Source organism: Asparagus officinalis, chromosome 7 (genome assembly GCF_001876935.1).
Source record: "Asparagus officinalis chromosome 7, Aspof.V1, whole genome shotgun sequence".
Lineage (NCBI taxonomy): Eukaryota > Viridiplantae > Streptophyta > Magnoliopsida > Asparagales > Asparagaceae > Asparagus > Asparagus officinalis.
Window position 1 is genome coordinate 19,087,925 of NC_033800.1, and position 19,990 is coordinate 19,107,914.

Sequence of the window (19,990 nt, forward strand, 5' to 3'; positions counted from 1 at the left end):
TATCCCATTCTCCTGATGCGATCGTACAGTTTGGGACCAGGCTGATGCGCACCACATTCTCTTTCGTGTGCTTCCTTAAGAACTTCTTCTGCTTCTTTGTTCGAAATGCATCGGAGTAATAAACCATCGTACCCTCTACGGTATAACGTATGGGTCTCGGTATTATAGAAGAATCTTGGTGCTCTTCGACGGATTGATTCTCTTTCTTTTACGTCCTTTGGTAAAATACCATATTAGACGTAGTCAATGATAGGAAAACGCCAATCTCGGGACTCAGACCTAATTTGGGTTGAATTCACCTCCTTGGCGTTCACGTTTCTATCATCTTCCTCTTCAATGTCCATATCGTATATGGGTATGCAGAGCTGATGCGTCCTTACTGTGACTAACAGCTCAGTTTCGGGAGGCTACGCAAGTGATACTGCTAGTGCTGCCAGTGCATCCACATAAGCGTTCTGGAGAGAAGCGCGTTGTATTCAGCTACGTTATTGGAGCACGGACTCGTCAATGAATAAGCTCGAGGCATCACATGCTTTCCCGGGGAGATTAAGACAACTCCAACCCTGGAGGAAACTGTAGAACCTTCCGGGGTTATTACCCTATTAACTGACCTTGAGGCACCATCGAAATATAACTGCCATACTTGTTGGTGCGACGTAGTGTTAACCTCGTGGGTTTCGTCCGGCAAGTCATCATATACTTTTGTCGTATCTGTGGTCGGGTTTGCCGCCAAAAGATCACAAATCGCTTGTCCTTTGATCGACTTCTGTTGTTTGAAGTGTAAATCATATTGGGACAAAAGAAGGGCCCACTTCGCTAACCGCCAATTCATAGAGGCCGGTTGCGTTATAAACACCCGCTCTAAATTAACGTTGGAAATGACGTAAATCGTCTGTCCAACCAAGTAATGCCGCATCTTTTGCATTGCGAATACCAATGCGAGGCATTCTTTCTCAATCATCGGGTATCGAGACTCGGCGCCTATCAAGGTCCGACTTAAGTAATAGACTGCCTGTTCGTGACCGTTATCGTCGTCTTGTGCTAGTAAAGCACTTATCGAGTGGTTCATTGCCTTGATGTAAATCAAGAACGGTTTACCCGATTTTGGTGCAACGAGAACATGAGGATTCGTCAGATACGTTTTGATATCTTCGAATGCTTTTTGGCAGGCGTCGTCCCAGATGAATGACACCCCTTTCTTGTTTAGCTTAGAGAATGGCTGGCACTTCCCAGAAAGGTTTGAGATGAACCGCCGGATGTAAGCTAAACGCCCTTGCAATGCTCTGAGCTCTCTCAGATTTCTAAGGGGTTGCAGTTCGTGTATCGCCTTCACCTTATCAGGATCGATATGTATACCTTTAATGGTAACAATGAATCCAAGGAATTTTCCGCTGGACATTCCAAGGAAGGATTTAGTGGGGTTCATCTTCAATTGATGGCTCCGCATGAGATCGAACATCGTCTTCAAGTCCTTGATGTGATCTTCTTTGTTGCGGCTTTTTACAACCAAATCATCAACGTAGCACTCGACTGTTTTCCTGAGATGTTCTGGGAAAATCTTAGTCATTGCTCGTTGGTATGTGGCGCCTGCATTCTTTAGTCCGAAAGGCATCACCGTGTAGCAAAAGACACCAAGAACATCTCAGGTCCCTGAAGTCGTCTTTTGGACATGCCGTATTCAGGTCCCTGAAGTCAATGCAAATCCTGATTTTACCGTTCTTCTTCATGACTGAAACAATATTGGCTAACCAGTCTGGATGTTGCTCCTCTCGGATAAATCCTGATTCAATTAATTTCTTAACCTCTGCCTCGATGGCTTCCATAATCTGCGGACGAAACCGTCTTTGCTGTTGTTTGACAGGTTTGGCATCCGGCTTGATATCGAGGCGGTGCATTGCCACATTGGGGTCGAGCCCTGGCATATCTTCATAGTTCCAAGCGAAGACGTCAATATACTCCCTGATGAGAGCAATTAACTCCTCCTTCTCATTTGGGGGAAGGCTGTCACTGATGAATATGGGCTTTGGGTTGGCCTCGTCACCCATGTTAACTTGGACTATTTTATCTTCAGTGGGCGGTTCTCTTTGTTCGAACCTATCGCCGTACCGCATGTTTAGGTGATGAACCCATGGATCTTCCCACGTTGGCATTTGATCGTCGTCTTCTATCGTTACAGGATCGACCGTAGTCATATGCGACATCAGTTTCTTGAACATCTCCCCCAAACTTGCGTCGGAATCCCCAGCTGAAGAATCAGAAGAGTATCCGTTCTTAGTTTTGTTAGCAATTTGATCGATAATTTGCCAATGTAGGCTGTCTAAAAATCACAATAGATAGCTGATCCCCATCAAAACATCGATGATGGAAATTACACTCTGACGACTTCCAGAAGGTTACAATTTGAAGACTTTCACGTAGATCGCTAAAGGTTACAATCTGACGACCTTCACGACAACTAATGGAAGCTCTAATCAAACATCCTTCATAATCAACATCGGGAGTTACAATCTGACGACTCTCATATGTCAGAGAGCTAAAGTAAAGATTACAAAATGATGATCTTTGCAACGCTTCGACAGAAAGAGACTACAAATCGACGGTCTCTTCAAATCAAACTGTGGAAGTCCTCCCCGCACACCAGCATCAAGACGCATCGCGTTCATAGCCACGAACGCAGCTCAACGCAGCTCCAACCGCTGCTCAACGCAGTTCCAAGCGCTGCCCAACGCAGCTCTATACCGCTGCCTAACGCAGCTCTATACCGCTGCCCAACGTAGCTCTATACCGCTGCTCAACGCAGCTCCAACCGCTACCCAACGCAGCTCTATACCGCTGCCCAACGCAGCTCCAAGCGCTGCCAGACGCAACTCTATACCGCTACCAAATACAGCTTCCATCCGCTGCCAAACGCAGCTTCCAAGCCGCCAAACGCAGCTTCCAACAAGATGCCAACGCAGTTTCCAGCCGCTGCGTCCGAGCTTTCAGACACTGCGTTCAAGCTTCCAAACACTGCGTTTGGACACAGAATTCATACCAGAACGCGGGCCTGCGTTTGACTCGTTCAAACATGAGCTGAACGGTTCCAAAAACCGTTTCCCACGATCTGAGAGGATCACAACTCCACTCAGGAGTGATTTAAGGGGCGGTTACATCCCATTAGCCCCACTTAGAAGCGAATTAAGGAGGTGGTTACACCCCTTAATCCCCTATAAATAACTGAAAATCAATTCAGTTCAGGTGGGTGCGGGCGGTCTGTTGGAACTTCTTGGTAGCGAAAAGAGGATCCTTGATCCTTTGGCTGGAGCTTTGGAGATCTGCAATAAGAGCTTCTTCATCCTTGGCTTATAACCGACTTTCGGTTAAATCAACTCTTTCATAGAGTTTTAAACTCGTTCAGAGTTCTCCACAACGTCAAATCGTGAGGAGAAGACCAAATTCCAGTGAAACAAGACATCAGATCGTCAACGGAGAGCAAACTCGACGCGAGCATTCGAGGGAGGCATCTCATCGCCACCGTGAAGAACCCAGAATTAAACAAAGGGGAGAATCCAGATCATTCTCCTCTCTTTTGTAATCAGGAAATCCAATTGTAACTGAGATTAAAGGAATACAAATTAATTTTCCTTCATTGTCTTTTTACTGCAAATTTTCCCACAAACAAAAGATGGCGACTCCGCTGGGGACAAGCTTCTCCGACGAAGAAGTGGTGGCACAATCCGATGTTCATCTCACTGGAACAACCGTCGAAACTCTCGTGGTAGAGTTTGATCAAGCCAAGTTTGAGGAGGCCCTCTCCTCCGGATCTCGTAGCCCCAAGGCTATGCGCAAGATCCACAAAGTCTCCAAAGAGACTAAAGCTCTAACTGCTCCAATTGCAACCAGACCACCTAAGGAAGACTGCTCGGACAGCCCCTCCCCCGATGGAGTGGGCTCAGCTTCAGCCAAACCCGCGCCAAGACGACGGGTATCGGGTCGAAAGATGTCTATTGTGGCGACAAACTTGATCAACACAGATGGTGGCGTCACTGCAAAGGCCTTGAAGCAGGCTAAGAAGAACGCCGCTCGACGGAGGAGGACCCTACGACGAGCGTATCTCCGAGAATGTCGATCCTCAAGTCAACACGAGCTTCGTGTTTATGAGCCTAAACGTGACCCTGTTTCTGTTTCAGAACGCAAGCCTCGCGTCTATGAGCCAAAACATAGGCTCTGTGTGAATAAGATTAAACGCAGCCCTAAATGGCGCGTTATACAATCGAAACGCAAAGCTCAGGCATGCATTACTGAGCCAGAACGCAACCCTCAAGGGAGCGTTACAAAACAAAAACGCAGGTCTCCAGACCGCATTAACCATCCTGAACGCAGTCCTCAGCAAAGCATTCCAGAATCCAAAGGCGGACATCAAACATGCGTTTGGGTAAGGAAACCCAATATAGAACTTGGTGTATACTCTGCGTAGCGCGATTATATTGAGGGGCGGATATAAAAAGTTCATGGATTCAAGGCATCTCAACCAGATCCATGTTCACCAAGAGCCAGTCTTGTCCAATCATGGACTGGGGGTTCCAATTCAAACCTCACAATCAGTGAGTAATTCTCCTCGAATCTTTACAACAGATTTGAGAGAGTTCATATCGAGAGCAAGACCGATGCAACAAGTCATTCGTTCATTCCAATATGAACGACTGATTTCTACGGTCCTCTCAGGATGTCAATGCTGCTCATATGCGGCCCAACTGTTGGTGTTCAACCAATTTACGAACGTCGCTTTACCCAACCAACGACGATGTTCTCACAGGAAGAAGTCTCCAGAGACCGAATATCCTGAGGTCACTATCAATGTGATCGCCAGAGGGAAAGCCTCAGGTCCTAGTTCCGATGACTCTGAGACAAGTCGTTCGCCGACCGTCAGAGAAATCGCTAACGAGTTTGAAGGAATCTACTATCGGAGGTTAGCTAGAGGAACCAATTCTGATGATGAACACTCAGCCATTGCAGATTCCCAATCATCAAGCTCTTTTGTTGAACATGAGAGCTCCGCCTATATGACAGAAAGCCATGAAGATCTCGCGAAGAGACTTGATGAGCAGGAGGCCATGCTCAAATCTCAGCAAGAGGCCATCAATGAACTCATGGCCCTGTTGACTCAACTCATCACAGACAATGCCAAATCTCAGGAGACAGATTCGCCACCTAGGCAAGAATCCTCCCGGAGAGGAAAAACGTCTTCATCCCGACCTCACACAAGCAAAGAGAAGGGAAAAGTGGTTGATGACACGGCTTCTGACCAAGAAGCCCACAACCTAGAATCTTCCTCTGATGAAGGAAGAGAGACTAAGAACAAGCAGAATATCCAGTCTGCCAAAATGGAAGAATTGGAAGCCCGCCTCAATGCCATAAGATGAGGGAGTTGTCAGACCCTATCCTGCCGAATGGGATGCAGCCCCTTATCCTCCAAAATTCGAAGTCCCGACGCTACAAACTTTTGACGGCACGGGATCACCGAACCAACATATCTATCATTTCAAGTCACAGACTGGGAATGTGATATCAAACGACGCCATACTGGCTCGATTATTCATTGGCACCCTCAAGGGAGTTTCCTTTGAATGGTTCAGAAAACTATCTGCCGGATGTATCCAAAGGTGGGCAGATTTAGAGAGACTCTTCCTGTCAAGATTCTTTGAAGATGATACAGAAGTCTCCATCCATACCCTCCTCGCCACTAAGCAAAAGAAGAGGGAGTCCGTCAAATTCTTCGTCAAGAGGTTCCGAACCATGGCTCTCCGGTGTTCGTCAGGTATGACACAGTCTACCCTAGTAGAGACTTGTCGGCATAACTTGCAGACCGACCTCCTAGCCCGAATCGGAGTTGTAGAATGTCATTCTTGGAGACAACTAATCTCTCAAGGCGAACAGGCTCAAAAGATTATTGCCAGGATCAAAGCTGAAGAACAAAGTAGGCAGGATCAACCTGAGCAATCAGACCAAGCCCAACCTTCACCTGAGCAATCGGACCAAGCCCAATCTTCTCAGTCAGAAGAAGATACCACGACTATTGAAGCTAATCCTCCTCAATAGGATGGCGAATCTACCAAAACTATCACGTTAACAGTTACCTCTGATAGTCCATCAATCTGCCAATCCTCTTCTCAATAGGATGACAGGTCCATAAATCTATCACGTTAACAGTTACCTCTGATAGTCCATTAATCTGCTAATCCTCTTCAAGTAGGATGGCGGGTCCACCAAAACTATCACGTTAACCGTCACCTCTGATAGTCCTTTTTCTCCAAATTCCCCCATCAATCCTCTTCAAGTAGGATGGAGGGTCCACCAAGACTATCACGTTAACCGTCACCTCTGATAGTCCTTTTCCTCAAAATTCTCCCACCAATCCTCTTCAAGTAGGATGGCGGGTCCACCAAAAGTATCACGTTAACCGTCACCTCTGATAATCCTTTTCCTCCAAATTCTCCCACCAATCCTCTTCAAGTAGGATGGATGGTCCACCAAAACTATCACGTTAACCGTCACCTCTGATAGTCCTTTTCCTCCAAATTCTCCCACCAATCCTCTTCAAGTAGGGTGGTGGGTCCACAAAACTATCACGTTAACAGTTACCTCTGATAGTCAAACTTATCAGATAATGGCCTACCAGGTGATGTGCCTCTATTCCGACTTCATGGATAGTGCCCCACTAGGTGATGTGCCTTGTCTATCTCTTTTTATTCTCCTGCTAAGTCTTAATCAAGACTGGGGTTGGTTACTTAGAATCCACTGGATTAAGAGTAACGAATCTTTTACATCGTCGAGTTAATATTATACTTCTGACGATCATCACCCCACAGAGTATGAATGCAGCTTGCATCACTCCCAACTTATCACGTTAACAATACACCTCTGACAATCAACTTATCAATCCTCTTCAATAGGATGATAGGTCCTCAAAATTGCTCAAATCGTAATCTTCCCCAGCAAGACACTAAGTCTTCAAAATCTTAGTATCAAACATCATCGCTTCTGATGATAAACTCACCTAGCAAGTTTCCCCAGCGAGACGCTAATTCCTAAAATCTTGTGCAAATCATAAGTACACAATCATGTCACGTTAACACTAAACCTCTGACAAAACCCACTTATCAATCCTCTTCAATAGGATGATAGGTCCTCAAAATTGCTCAAATCGTAATCTTCCCCAGCAAGACACTAAGTCTTCAAAATCTTAGTATCAAACATCATCGCTTCTGATGATAAACTCACCTAGCAAGTTTCCCCAGCGAGACGCTAATTCCTAAAATCTTGTGCAAATCATAAGTACACAATCATGTCACGTTAACACTAAACCTCTGACAAAACCCACTTATCAATCCTCGTCAATAGGATGATAAGTCCACAAAGTTGCTCCAATCGCAACACCTTCCTATCACGTTAACACTAAACCCCTCTGACAACCCACTTATCAATCCTCGTCAATAGGATGATAAGTCCACAAAGTTGCTCTCATCGCAACACAAATTCCTGTCATGTTAATACCACACCTCTGACAAATTCACTTATCAATCCTCTTCAATAGGATGATAAGTCCACAAAGTTGCTCCAATCGCAACACAAATTCCTGTCATGTTAATACCACACCTCTAACAACCCACTTATCAATCCTCGTCAACAGGATGATAATTCCACAAAGTTGCTCTCATCGCAACACAAATTCCTGTCATGTTAATACCACACCTCTGACAACCCACTTATCAATCCTCGTCAATAGGATGATAAGTCCACAAAGTTGCTCTCATCGTAACACAAATTCCTGTCATGTTAATACCATACCTCTGATAAATTCACTTATCAATCCTCTTCAATAGGATGATAAGTCCACAAAGTTGCTCCAATCGCAACACAAACTCTCGTCACGTTAACATTAAACCTCTGACAAATTCACTTATCAATCCTCATCAATAGGATGATAAGTCCACAAAGTTGCTCCAATCGCAACACAAATCCTGTCACGTTAACACTAAACCTCTGACAAAACCCACTTATCAATCCTCATCAATAGGATGATAAGTTCACAAAGTTGCTCCCATCGCAACACAATCTTGTCACGTTAACATCATATCTCTGACAACCCACTTATCAATCATCGTCAATAGGATGATAAGTCCACAAAGTTGCTCCGATCGCAACAAATTCCCGTCATGTTAACACCAAACCTCTGACAATTAACTTATCGACTCTCCCCAATAGAGCGATAATTCCTCAAAGTTGCTCCGATCGCAACATTCTCTTGTCACGTTAATATCAAACACCTCTGACAAAATCAACTTATCGACTCTCGTCAATAGAGCGATAGGTCCTCAAAGTTGCTCCGATCGCAACACTTTCCACTTATCGACTCTCATCAACGGAGCGATAGGTCCATAAAAATACCGTTAGGTTAACATCACACCTCTAACAGTCAACCCCCCCCCAATGAACTTGTTAATCCTTTTTCAACAAGAATAGCAAGTTGTCATTATAAAATCCCCAGTGGATTAGAGATTTTCTGAAATTATCCCAGTGATAATAAAGAAAATTTCTGAATTTCACTCTAAGTGAAAATTCATGTCTTTTCCCGTGAAAATGACAAAGTCTATGTATTCAAAATCATAGCATCAAGTCTAAGAGGGTTCATTCTCTTAGCACAACGTTACATGTGGAACGGACTTAGACAATCCACATGCTAGCCCGACTCAAACGGTAGTCGGTAAAGGCTTATCAAATCCGTTGATGGCTGAGGGTTTGCCAAAAATCCTATGCACGTTTGCAGGTCCATCAGCTTAATGGATGTGAGCCGAGACTTAAAACAGATGAGCCAAAGACAAGTCTCAAAGACTTAGTCAAAAATGCACGGAAGCCACTTCCATGTCTTAAGTTAAAACGTTGAGGTCAGACCCGCGATGCAAAAACCGAACGCCGAGGTCACACCCGTGTTCCAAATTCAACATGCAAGGGTGAGACCCGCATCTCAAGTTCAAAATACAGGGTTCACCCCCACATTCCAGAAGCGGGATTATGGTGCATACCTTCACACAGGTCCTACATGGCAAATCCCTTCAACCATGATGCCTTCGAAGCAAGTGCAGAGAACAAATCCTTTACCACAAGGAATCAACAGCTCCAAGATCAGAGTTGAGATCCAAAGTATTCCGAAAATTCGTCCCAGTCAACCGCGAACTTTCGAAAACTTTGGAGGGGGTTCTGTAGGCTGTCTAAAAATCACAATAGATAGCTGATCCCCATCAAACACCGATGATGGAAGTTACAATCTGACGACTTCCAGAAGGCTACAATTTGAAGACTTTCACGTAGATCGCTGAAGGTTACAATCTGACGACCTTCACGACAACCGATGAGAGCTCTAGTTTAACAGCCTTCACAATCAACATCGAGAGTTACAATCTGATGACTCTTGCATATCAAAGAGCTAAAGTAAAGATTACAAAATAACGATCTTTGCAAAACTTCAATAGAAAGAGACTACAAATCGACGGTCTCTTCAAATCAAGCTGCGGAAGTCCTCCCCGCACACCAACATCAAGACGCATCGTGTTAATAGCCACGAACGCAGCTCAACGCAGTGCCAACCGCTGCTCAAAGCAGCTCCAACCGCTGCTCAACGCAGCTCCAACCGCTGCCCAACGCAGCCCCAAGCGCTGCCCAACACAGCTCTATACCGCTGCCCAACACAGCTCTATACCGCTGCTCAACGCAGCTCCAACCGCTACCCAACGCAGCTCTATACCGCTGCCTAACGTAGCTCCAAGCGCTGCCAGACGCAACTCTATACCGCTACCAAACGCAGCTTCCCTCCGCTGCCAAACGCAGCTTCCAAGCTGCCAAACGCAGCTTCCAACAAGATGCCAACGCAGTTTCCAGCCGCTGCGTCCGAGCTTTCAGACACTGCGTTCAAGCTTCCAAACACTGCGTTTGGACACAGAATTCATACCAGAACGCGGGCCTGCGTTTGACTCATTCAAATATGAGCTGAACGGTTCCAAAAACCGTTTCCCACGATCTGAGAGGATCACAACTCCACTTAGGAGTGATTTAAGGGGCGGTTACATCCCATTAGCCCCACTTAGAAGCGAATTAAGGAGGTGGTTACACCCCTTAATCCCCTATAAATAACTAAAAATCAATTCAGTTCAGGTGGGTGCGGGCGGTCTGTTGGAACTTTTTGGCAGCGAAAAGAGGATCCTTGATCCTTTGGCTGGAGCTTTGGAGATCTGCAATAAGAGCTTCTTCATCCTTGGCTTATAACCGACTTTCGGTTAAATCAACTCTTTCATAGAGTTTTAAACTCGTTCAGAGTTCTCCACAACGTGAAATCGTGAGGAGAAGACTATGTTCCAGTGAATCAAGACGTCGGATCGTCAACGAGAAGCAAACTCGACGCGAGCATTCGAGGGAGGCATCTCATCGCTACAGTGAAGAACCCAGAATTAAACAAAGGGGAGAATCCAAATCATTCTCTTCTCTTTTGTAATCAGGAAATCCAATTGTAACTGAGATTAAAGGAATACAAATCAAATTTTCCTTCATTGTCTTTTTACTGCAAATTTTCCCACAAACACCCGTACTCCTATAATTCTTGTATGTGCAGGTTATCAGCCCACCCCGCACGCTTAGAATCGGGTGTAAAGTCGGAGAAGGAGTCGGCCCCAACATTCATCCTCTCCCTTCTCCTTAGAGTCGTCAGGATCGAAGCTGCATCCTACGGCGGACAACCCCCATCGACTGTTTGTTCACGAACATCAATAATACGTAATAATATCGATAACACAACAGATTAATTCCAAAAATTTTTACCACACAAAATAAATTTATAATTATTATAATCATTTAAATAAATATAAAATTTGGACTTTTAAATCATAAAAAATTCTAGAAGGCCGAGAAAAATACAAATACTCTTCTAAAAATAATAATTAAAAATTTAAAAATAGTAGAAAATTATTTTAACTAGTTAAATTTTACGATCATTACACATGGGCTGGCGGTCACGTTAGGCTCAACTTTACAAGTGTCGACCGATGAGTGGAGAAGATGCCACTTTAGTGTTTAATGCGAAGTGATGGGGTCTACGGTGTCGACATGATCCGATGTGTCATAAATACTATTGGGGTAGAGAAATGATGGCGCTCATAATGTATTTAATGGCATTTAACGTGAGGTTATTGGTCATCAGTGCACACGAGTGTTTGTGGAAAAATTTACAGTAAAAGAAACGAAGGAAAATTTATTTGTATTCCTTTAATCTCAGTTACAATTGGATTTCCTGATTACAAAAGAGAAGAGAATAATCTGGATTCTCCCCTTTGTTTAATTCTGGGTTCTTCACGGTGGCGATGAGATGCCTTCCTCGAATGCTCGCGTCGAGTTTGCTTATCGTTGACGATCCGATGTCTTGTTTCACTGGAACGTGGTCTTCTCCTCACGATTTGACATTGTGGAGAACTCTGAACGAGTTTAAACTCTATGAAAGAGTTGATTTAACCGAAAGTCGGTTATAAGCCAAGGATGAAGAAGATCTTATTGCCGATCTCCAAAGCTCCAACCGAAGGATGAAGGATCCTCTTTTCGCTACCAAGAAGTTCCAACAGATCGCCTCGAAAGATCCATCCCCAAACTAAGTTGATTTCTTAGTTATTTATAGGGGATTAAGGGGTGTAACCACCTCCTTAATTCGCTCCTAAGTGGGGCTAATAGGATGTAACCGCCCCTTAAATCACTCCTGAGTGGAGTTATGATCCCCTCAGATCGTGGGAAACGGTTTTGAAACCGTTCAATTCTGGTGTGAATTCTGCGTTCAAACGCAGTGTCTGGAAGCTTGAACGCATCGTCTGGAAGCTCGGACGCAGCAATTAGAAGCTGCGTTTGCAGCGTTGGAATCTACGTCTGAGCTGCGTTTGCAGCGATTTGGAAGCTGCGTCTGGCGGTGACTTGAGCTGCGTTTGGCGGCGATTTGAGCTGCGTTTGGCAGCGATTTGAGCTGCGTCTGGCAGTGATTTGAGCTGCGTTTGGCAGCGATTAGAGCTACGTCTGGCAGCGATTAGAGCTGCGTCTGGGTTGCGTTTGCAGCGATTTGGAAGCTGCGTTTGAGCTGCGTTCGTGGCTATGAACGCGGTGCGTCTTGATGCTGGTGTGCGGGGAGGACTTCCGCAGCTTGATTTGAAGAGACCGTTAATTTGTAGTCTCTTTCTGTCGAAGCGTTGCAAAGATCGTCATTTTGTAATCTTTACTTTAGCTCTTTGATATGCAAGAGACGTCAGATTGTAACTCTCGATGTTGATTGTGAAGGCTGTTAAACTAGAGCTCTCATCGGTTGTCGTGAAGGTCGTCAGATTGTAACATTCAGCGATCTACGTGAAAGTCTTCAAATTATAGCCTTCTGGAAGTCGTCAGATTGTAACTTCCATCATCGGTGTTTGATGGGGATCAGCTATCTATTGTGATTTTTAGACAGCCTACAACGAGGTAGCTCGAGGCTCAAGGTGTTTCATCGCCTTTCTGCTCATCGGATGGTCAAAAAGTACTGTCTTTTGAGTCGCCCTCGCATGGTGTCGACTAATGAGTCGGCCGAGTAGAGTGGTTAAGCAGCCGACTCAGCTAGGGAACGACATGTAACGCTTTTCGGATCGTCAACATGTTACACCTTTTGGGTCATCGACATGTGATATTTTTCGAGTCGTCCTAGCAAGATATCGGTGTGTCGAGTCGGCCGAATCGGGCCTCTGATTATCTTAAGGTGCTGACTTGATTATGTATAATGTGGAGCACTTGTCTGCCATTAATTAGAGATTATTTTCCATCACTAAAACAACTATAACAGCGCCTAAACTTGCTAAGGAATGTGAGTTTTTAGGATAAGTAACAACTCCATTTGCATGCTGTTTTAATCCACTCTTCGTCAACTTTTTTGATTATTCACTATCACATTGTGGACACATATATAAAACGTCTCCAACTAAAATAGAAACTTGACCAACTAGAATTGCATTATACTATAGATCAAGATTTTCTTGCACAACGACATTTGGATCCTCATAAGAGGCAATTGATACGCCATCTGATGTTAGATTAATGACAATGCACTCTCACTACAAAAAAAGTATAATGTATCAAATTTCTAAAAAAATAGATGACAAAAAATGCCATGCTTTAAATATAGCATATTTAAAATGATAAATATATTATAGTTGATGGATGTGAGGAGCCAGCAGAAGTTCTCCCTCTAGAGTTTATAAATTTAATTATGCATTGTAAAATATTTGAGAACAACCACATTAAGTTAGGAGTGTAAGTATATTATGTATTATCATTATTATACATAATAATCCTTTTAATTTTTAATATTTTTAACAAATCCATTGATTAATATATATTTTTTATGAGTATAAATTATTATACATAAAATATACATTATTATGTATAATAATGATAATATTCATATTTATACACATAAAATATATTAGATTAAAAAAGAAAAAAAATTGAAAGTTAACTCCTAGTAGTTAATTTTTTGCATATATAATGAATAATCTAAATACTATATTAAATATATCATAAGTCAACATTTGGACATTAAGTATACTATAATCTAAATACCACCTTAAATATCCCATAAGTTAATTCTTAGGGGAAAATGTGTTTAGGCCCCAAAAAATATAAGCTATTGTGTCTCAGCCCCTCAATATTTTTCTCATGTCCTTTAACCCCAAAAACTAAAAAAAAATGTGATTAGGCCCCTTTTTACACTATCACAGGATTTAATCATAAAAGCTCCTGAAAATACCATTTCCTATTTTTTTTTTCTTCTTCTCCTATGAGGTCTTGGAGGAGGTTGTCGCTTTGGCACCAGAAACGATGGAGATCACAACGACGGTGGAGGTCGCAGCCACAGAGATGCCAGAAATCGTTGCCCTATCATCAGAGGAGGCCACAGCTCCGGCATCAGCATCAGCCACCACAGAGGTAACTGAGGAAAAGACCGAGGTAGCCGATAGTGGCGGGGGGGGGGGCAGCAAGAAAGTAAAAAATAATCATCCACCTCTCCTCCATTTAGACTCCTCACATCCCTCAACAAAATCCATCTCTCAAATCCCCCATTTTCCTCGTTCCTTCACCAAAACCCCGACTCAAACCCAAATCCAGACCCCAAAATATTTTACTAATGTTTTCCCCATTGCTTTACTCTGGACCCAATTTCTATTTATAGGCTCAGCCTATACGACACCAATATGGGCTCCGATGACGATCACGGTGATAGCGGAGGTCCGGCAATGTAGGTTGATAGTGTGAAGAAGAAGAAGAGGAAGAGGAAGATGAACAAGCACAAGCTAAAGAAGCTGAGGAAGCGTATCAGGCACAATGCTTGATCTAATTTATGTGACGTCTCTCTCTTGCTATGTTATCTTATTTGTCGAATGCTTTGGTTACTGTTATTGGGTTTTGCTGCTTTCCTTCATCAAATTGTATTGATGGTGAAAATTAACCTTTTTTTTATTTTGTCAGGTTGTTGATTTTCCCTGTTTATTTCATTTGATTGTATTGGGTTGTTTCTTGTGGTGAGTGATATTTGAAGCTAATATACCAAAAGTGGTCATTTAGACGCTGCCCAACTCCTGTTTGATTTTGTTTGATTGTTTGATTGTATTGATGGTGAAAATCAACCTCGATTCCGACACGTTCATCACTAACTCACTCATCTCCTTCTACTCAAAATGTGGCCATTTGGAGGCTGCCCAACTTCTGTTCGATCAAATACCTCAAAGGATGAGAAATGTTGTTTCTTGGACAGCTATCATCGGTGCCAACATCCTTAATGGAAAACCTGCAATGTCGTTATCCCTTTTTCGGAGAATGATGGACGTTGGGATTAGCCCCAGTAGACCCACTTTCTTGAATGTGATGGGTTGTGTCTCAGAGGCTATGAGAGGCCGATGAATTGAGGGAAATGGTGAGAAGGTGTGACGCCCCTGGGTTCACACAAGGCTGCAGTCCAAGGTGAAACCAGGAATGTCAAACCTGCTACGCACCACACCGTGCAATAACATGTTTCACCATCACAATTAACATCAATCTAGTAGAATCAACAACTGGTGTAGGTACAAAACAGGTAAGAGATAATACAAGGAATACTGATGAAATGATAATAGTCACATGAATATCTCATCATCCAACAATATAGAAATACATGGTCAAGATCTGAGTAGATAAACTGAAATACTCAACAGGTCTCAAATACAAATATCTGACGATAAAGAGATAAGGCTCACAGCCTTTACAATTTCTAGAATAATACCCTCAAATGTCTATCCTCACTACAGTGGAGCCCAAAGAAAAATAATACATAGTTAGAAAGTAAAGCTGAACACTAATATGGTCCGCTATCAACCTGCGACTCTCCGTGCTCCTGGCTCGTGACCTGAAAGGGGGAGGGACAATGAGCGTCAAAGTGCTAGCGAGTAACATCACAACCAACCCCAAGGGAAAAGGGCTCGTTGTATAAGAAAATACAGCTAATATATATATTAGATCTAAAATCATTGATCCTACTTAAGAGGGCTTTAGTATTTAGAAATTTACAACACGAGCATAGGTACGTCGAGCGAAATAATCCAAACAAGGAAACCCTCATGTATATACCTTGTATCTCAAATTGTAAATCTCTAAACACCAAACCCGAGGTTCTAGTACAGAAATAATGAATCAAGAAATACAGCTAATCTTAGAACAAATTACAGTACCATACCATAGCTAACATGAATGTCATGTTATTACTTACATAAGTGTCATGTCAACATCATGTCGTGGACTTCTGTGAAGAAGTCGTATGCAGGGTTAAGAAACTATGTCCAAATCAGGAACTATTTATGTCGTAGTTTTCCAAACTCATAGATTAAGTGGCAAATGTCCAACACGAGTACTGGAATGAATTTGTAGTCCAACACGAGGACTTCTATGGATTATAGTCCAACACGAGGACTTCTATGGATTATAGTCCAACACGAGGACTTCTATGGATTATAGTCCAACACGAGGACTTCTATGGATTATAGTCCAACACGAGGACTGTGAAAATGGTGAAAATATCACTGGGATACATAGTGAGATCTACCTATATCAATTCACAGTCAAATCAGTGTAAATATCCATAATTGGTACCCTCAGGTCATCTATCGTGCTTGGGTACATAGTAAGACTAAATACAAATGTCAGATAGTCCAGTCAAGCTCTCAAACATGAGTGAAATGTTCAAAACACCCCGAACAGGAAAAATTTTACAGACAGTGCGTCGGTCGACCGACTCTGCTACGAGCCTGGCGGTCGACCGCCAGGAAATTCGGTCGACCGATACTCTATTAGCTACTTTAAAATACGAATTTGGATCCATAAAAACCAATAAAAACTCAGTTCTTGACATAAAAATGAAAAGGGGTGGGGGTTGGGCGAGAAATTACTCGCCTTTGGGTGTTGACGAAAGCCCTAGATCTGCAGGAGGTTGATCCACTTCGCTAAAATCCCACAGACCTGCTGACAATCCTCTAAACTGCTCCCAGGTCACTAAAAGAGAGGATTAGGGTTTAAGGGAAGAAAGAGGGGGCTAGGGTTTTGATTTTAGAACTCAAAGAGGCTCTCTCGTGAACAGTAGCATATATATTCACTCACAACCCGACCCGAAACCCAAAAGATCCGAAATAAAAACGCAAAGAAAAACGAAACCTGGAAGCTCTCTGACTGCTGTGCGGTCGACCGCGTCGGTCGACCGCCACGGCGGTCGACCGCGCCGGGCGGGACAAAAATGCCTGCTGCTGGGCATTTCACACGTTGGCCATAGCACTCGATTTCTCTCGCTTAAAATCACTTGTTGGGTTCTCAAACACAGATAAATACATTCATATGACATATATATGTGTATATATATTATTTTTCATCACAAGGAAAATATTTACTATTAATAATTCACATATATTTATTGTAGAAATTTTCGGGGTTTTACAGAAGGGAGAGGCTCGATGAGGATGTTTGTATTTAGAATGCAATGATAGGGATGTATTCCAGATATGGGAGGTAGGGTTTGCGAGGAGGGTCTTTGATGGGATGGTTTCATCGATGATAGGGATGTAATCATATCTCACAAGTTTGTTTGTGTTTCATCGAAGTTGTAATCTGTGAATTTGTAAGAATAATCATATTGTGTACTCAAGCAATAACACCTGTAAGAAGTTTTAAAAGCAGCTTATCTTTTTTTGTTTTTTCGACTATGTTATCTTTCAGCTGAATAAATTATCTTTCACGTGAACATGTCAACTTTCTTCATAACATGTTAACTTTAATCTGAATATGTTAACTTTCATCCTAATATGTTAGCTTTAATTGTGACATGTTAACTTTCATCATTATATGTTAACTTTCCTCGTAACATGTTAACTTTTAGCTGAACATGTTAACTTTCATCATAATATGTTAACTTTCACTGTTACATGTTAACTTTCATAATAATATGTTGACTTTCTTCATAACAAGTTTTTTTGAACTAAAATTTGATGTGTTTGAAAGACTGAAAGTCCCTCAAGATGATTTATCATTGATTATACAAATATGTTAACTTTCATAATAATATGTTAACTTTCATAATAATTGTTACATGTTTTCTCATACAAATATCTTACAAAAACCACTCCAATCTCCGTGCAAATCTATAAATTTTAGTATACGGGCAATCTTTAGAAAGAAGCTGGGCTTGATCGTCGCAGTTGATGCTTTGGTTCTGGTGGTGGCGGAGAATGTAATATCGTTCTCTTCTTCAAATTGTGAGATCTTGTTCTCCAGTTCATTGGTGTATGCCTATCCATTATAAAAACAAGTTTCTCTCAAAACACAACACATTCATAAGATGAGAAAAGTAATCATTCTGAGAAAAAGTTAGCATGTTATGAAGAAAGTTAACATATTATTATGAAAGTTAACATGTAACAATGAAAGTTAACATATTATGATGAAAGTTAACTAACATATTATTATGAAAGTTAACATGTAACAATGAAAGTTAACATATTATGATGAAAGTTAACATGTTCAGCTGAAAGTTAACATGTTACGAGTATTATGATGAAAGTTAACATGTTCAGCTGAAAGTTAACATGTTACGAGGAGAGTTAACATATAATGATAAAAGTTAACATGTACCAGTTAAAGTTAACATAGTATACATGTCATGTTCTTGCTGATCATGAGATTTGACAGACATTCTATGTTCTTATGAGATTTAGCATTAATCAAAGTTTCACTTATTTTGCCACAAATAAGAGACAACCAAACCGTATGGTTAGATAAATAGCACAATTATCGGCTGGAGCTTTTAGATGTTATAAATATTACAGTACTGGATTCACAATGGTAACATCAGTTGATAAAAAACTTGGTAAAATAAAAATTCTAAGCCATTGTAAAACACAATCTTGCCCAAAAGAGAAAACTAATAGCATATTCTCAAAGTAACAAATGGGCACAACAAAACAAATGATTTTTTTCTTCTCATATATAATGAACAATGAAGAGATAGTGGTTAATTCCTTAGAGGGCTGTGGTCCTGGGGACATAGACTTACATTGGTCATACCACAAAGTCTCAAGACTCCCAAACAAAAATTCACATGTTTATGTGTAATACTAATCTTATTACTTCAGTGAAGCAAAATGATAAACAATTGGTGTGCAGGGCGCACAAAAGAGCCACAAGAATCAAACACACAGATATAACCATAGGAAAGTGGGTTACGCCATGAACCTGCACCTATAAATCACTTGCTCACACCATACAAAACAAAAACAATGAAAAAACCACAGATGATCAGAAACTTTCTTGCCCTGAGCAGCTACCCAGGGCAAGCCTTGTGTGGCTCCACCACCGCTCCATGGCCGCGCCGACGGGGAGGACTCCCTCCACCCTAGCTCCGTCGCGCGGACTTTTTGAACAACCCTAATATTTAGAAATTACTATTGGTTCTGCTATGTTATCTATAATTGTATAGCTGGGAAAAACTTATGAGCAGATCAGAGTCCATGTCCTTTTATATATAGTCTTGTATTTTTAGATCTGTGTCTGGATTCTACGATGATCCGAATACGTATCTAGTTGAAGATAGGTAATGCTTGGTTGAAGTTGTAGGCTGTCTAAAAAATCACAATAGATAGCTGATTCCCCATCAAACACCGATGATGGAAGTTACAATCTGACGACTTCCAAAGGCTATAATTTGAAGACTTTCACATGTCAAAGAGTTAAAGCAAAGATTACAAAACGACAGTCTTTAGCAATACTCTGACAGAAAGGGATTACAAATCAACGATCTCTTCAAACCAAGACGTGGAAGTCCTCCCCGCGTACCATCATCAAGACACTACACCGATTCAATCACCTACGCCGCTTCAACAGCTACAAACACGAATGCAGCTTCTTATGTGAGATGATTGATCTTGATGGCTGCGACAACAACATGACTAATATTATATTAGCAACCAGTAGAGGTGCTGATGAGCAGTGTAATGATATTCGACACACTCAGTGGAGATCATGACCTGCAGTTGATAGAGCGTTATTGAGATGCTTCAATTGTCACAAATGGCCTGAATAAGGCCTTCTTTACTGGTCATTGGTGTCATCCATATATAAAGACAGAGAAATCTAAATACTGCAAACGCAGCTCCATCGCTGCCCAACGCAGCTCCAATCGCTGCCAAGCACAGCTCAAACGCAGCTCCATCGCTGCCCAACGCAGCTCCAATCGCTGCCAAGCACAGCTTGAACGCAGCTCCATCGCTGTCCAACGCAGCCTATCAATCGCTGCCCAACGCAACTTATCAACCGCTGCCAACGTAGCTCATCCATCACTGCCCAACGCAGCCCGTCAGTCGCTGCCAAACGCAGCTCAATCACCGCCAGAACG